This window comes from Equus asinus, chromosome 2 (genome assembly GCF_041296235.1).
Source record: "Equus asinus isolate D_3611 breed Donkey chromosome 2, EquAss-T2T_v2, whole genome shotgun sequence".
NCBI lineage: Eukaryota > Metazoa > Chordata > Mammalia > Perissodactyla > Equidae > Equus > Equus asinus.
Window position 1 is genome coordinate 17,214,811 of NC_091791.1, and position 3,885 is coordinate 17,218,695.

The following is a 3,885-nucleotide window of genomic DNA, read 5'->3' on the forward strand; positions in this document are numbered from 1 at the left end:
TCAAGTAACATAAAATTTAAAATAACTTTATAAATAACATATAAAGTAACATTATAAATAGGATATATAAATAACATTATAAATAACCTATATAAAATAACACTAGTACTTGCACCAAACTTTATTCAAATACTTGGTGGTTGCATCTCATGAAAAGTGGTTTTGATGCCACTTACAAAAACCATTAGCCATTACCACTGGGACTTTTCTGGAGTCATGAGTGTTGTATGACAAGGGACCCTCCAGGCAATCAATACTACTTCTAGCTAAATCTTCAGTCCCCACCCTCTCTGGTCTCTTGCTCTCATCTTCCTTAATGGATTAGAGCAGAATTTTCCTGCACTTCTCACTGTATGCTCCCTAACCCTGAATCCTGCCCTATCCATTGTGACCTGTCAGGAGTAAAGAGACCCTCATTAGGCCTGGCCTTACTACAGGTCACAAAATATAGGAAAGAAATACTCAAGAGGAGAAAGAAAGATTTGACCCACTTCATTTTTTCCCACGGAAGGTTTCACTTCCCTCTGCCTGCCACCTCCTTTTTGGGGGAATCCCGTTGTATGTTCTTAAGGACTCTGTTTGTTCTCCAATTTATATCTAAATTCCTCTCTCTTAAGATGAAGTGGTGAAGAGGGAAGACCTTGGCTTTCCCTCATGTGTTAGAGTGTGAGAGTGCTTATGTACAGAATTGATTTCCTGGAAACACAGCAACTTCAACCTTTTTATCTGTGAATGACAAAGAATGAAAGTCACAGCCTCACCGGAGGGCAGCTTGTGAGTCAGTGTTAAAAAAAAAAAATCAACACAACCTTCCTCCCCAGCAATTTTATTTATAAGTGTCTTTCCTAGACATGTATTTGCAGATAATCTTTCAAGGATATTCAAGAGACACATTCAAGGATATTCAATGCGGCATTGTTTGTAACAGTGAAATCAGAAACAACATAAATGACCAACAAAGGAGAAACGGTTAACTGAACTATAATGCATCCATATTATGGAATATATCCATACCATGCAACATTCAAAAAATAGAATAGATCTATGTATATTGATATGGAAATATCTTTAAGACAAATTGTTCAATGAAAACAGCAATCTGTGGGAAAATATTTCTCTGTGTATATGTACACACACACACAGAATGTATATATATATATGTAAACAAAGGAAAAAGGTCTAGAGGGATACCCATCAAATAGCAGTGATTGCTTCTGGGGAAGAAAGTTGGACTTGGGTGGAAGTTGGATTAAAATGGGCTTTTGTTTTGTTTCTGATTTTTTCACAATGTGCAGGTATTGACGTACTACTTATATAATTAAACATTTAAAAGAAAGGACAAGGAAGGCAAGAAGATGTACAGTATAGTATAGTGGTTAATTTCATGTCCCTGGAACCAGATGACCTATGTCCAGGTTGTAGCTTGTCGCTTATTTAACCTCTCTGTGCTTTAGTTTCCTCCTCGGTAAAGTGGGAGTATCAATAGTATCTACCTCAAAGGTGGCTGTAAAGATGAAACAAAGTGATATATGTAAAGGGTTTGGCACCTAGTATGAGTCATGTCCGTGTCAGCTAGTATTATTGATTGAGGAAAGAATGAATCATTGGTGATTCCACTTTAGTCCAGGAAGAATTATTACTTTCTTCATATTTTGGCTCTAGTGAGACCTCAGGAAATGTACCTTAAAAAAATCAATGTCAATCAGCCCCGGAGATGAGGCTTCTAATGGTCCTGCTATTATCTAGTCATCCTGGAACAAAATGCAGCATGGCACACTGGAAAGACTACAGACCAACCAACATTAATACCAAGCGTTGTACTGGGTGCTGGAGACAAAAAGACCAATGAGGCAAAATTTCTGCTCTTAACCTATATTGTGTGATGGGATTGTTGCGGAGGCAGGAATCAAATTGGTAAACAGATCATTTCAACACAACATGGGACTCTAACAGGATTACAGAACAATGAATGGGATTAGAGAAGAAAGGAATGAGTGGGGACAAAGAAAGTGTCTAATAAGAGGTGAAGGCTCTGGAAAGATGAAGAAGAGTTAGCTATGAAAATAAGGAAGGAAGGGGCATTCCAGGCAGAGGAAACATCATGAGTTATTTGAAGGAACTACAAATAGTGTTGTTGAAATATGGTATGTGTATGTTTTTATGAATGTGTGTGTGTCTGGGTGGTGAATGGGAGGCGGAAGGGGAAGAATGGTTGGAAGAAGTAAAGACTAACAAGTTTGGAAAGATAGTAACAACCAAAGGTGACCTTAATTATTTAGTATCAGTGTTGTAGTAGGAACAGAAAGCAAGACTGTAGTGGAAAGATTACTGAAGACAATCTGCCTATCCCGACAGATCAAGGGATAACATGTACGAGGTCTCAATTTTGACAAATAACTTTTGAAAAAATATTACAGGCCAATTTCTGACTTCTGCTTCCAGGTAGAGCATGGTAGGTCCTGGCAGGCCAATGCTCTTGCTGCAACATCTAGGGGAAAAGGGATGTTACAAAATTCATAGTTTGAAAGACATCAGAGAGCTGTGGAAACAATAAGACTATATGAACGAAAATCCCAGAGAGGGAAGAGCGCTTTCTGTGTGAGTTGATAATCTCTGGCCATTTTCTTCCCTGGGGATGTTTGCCAATTCTAGGTAAGGACTAAGAATCAGGCTTGGCCAAGGAAGAGGGACCCTGTAGGGAAAAGAGAAACAAATGAAGCTTTTGGTGGTTGTGTGGGGCTGACTTGACAGATTGTAAACTAGTATAGAACCAAACACAAAGGAGCATTTGCTCATTCTTGGGTGGTACAGGATGCTAGGGGACTTAGCTAGAAGCTTCTCAAAGGCAAAGTGAAATCTCTCAGTTTCCTAGTACTTAGGGACAAAGTCTCACTAGAAGGAGAGGGCCTGCCACAAATAAACAGCCAGTTACTCCCTCAAGACATTTGCTAAATGTTGAAACTGCATGGGGTCAGAGGGCAAAAAACTAAACTCAAAACCCCAAACAGCAGAACTGACTCTGAAGAGCTAAAGAGACAGACCCAGCAGGCTCTCGATCAAAAGCCAGGAAGCCCACACCTGAGGAATAGGGACAAAGAGATATCCCTGTTTGGGTTGAGGTGATCTGCCTACATGATGGAAGATGACATCATCTGCAGGCTCTGGATTCTTGTATACGATGTATGGCATCAATCAAAATTACAAACTGCGTGAAGAGGCAAGAAAATGTGGCCAAAAATCAAGAGAAAAAGACAGACAGTATAAGCAAAGCCACAGATAATTATATATTACAGTTAACCAATAAAGACTTTAAATATAACTATCATTAATAAGTTAAAGAAAATATGGAAAAATGGATGACAAGATAGAGAAGTCCAACAGAGAATTAGAGTCTATAAAAAGAATTAAATGCATATTCTAGAAATGAAAATTATACTATCTGAAGTTAAAAACACTTTGGATGAGTTTAATAGACAGGACACAGAAAAGACAGAGTTAGTGAATTTGAGGACAGGTCAACAGAAATTATTCAAACTGAAATATATAGAGGAAAAATTATAGAAGAAAAAGAACAGAGCATAAGAGACATGTGGAACATAAATGGTCTAAAAACATTCTACCTTAGTTTATTACTTGAGAGAGAGAGAATAGAGAATAGGAGCAGAAGAAATTTGCAAAAACATTAACCCAGAGATCTAAAAAAAAAGACTACTGGGGCTGGCCCATGGCAGAGTGGTTAAGTTCACGTGCTCTGCTTTGGTGGCCCAGAGTTTCGCCAGTTCGGATCCTGGGTGTGGACATGGCACCACTCATCAAGCCATGTTGGGGTGGTGTCCCACATAACACAGCCAGAAGGACCTACAACCAGAATATACAACTATGTAC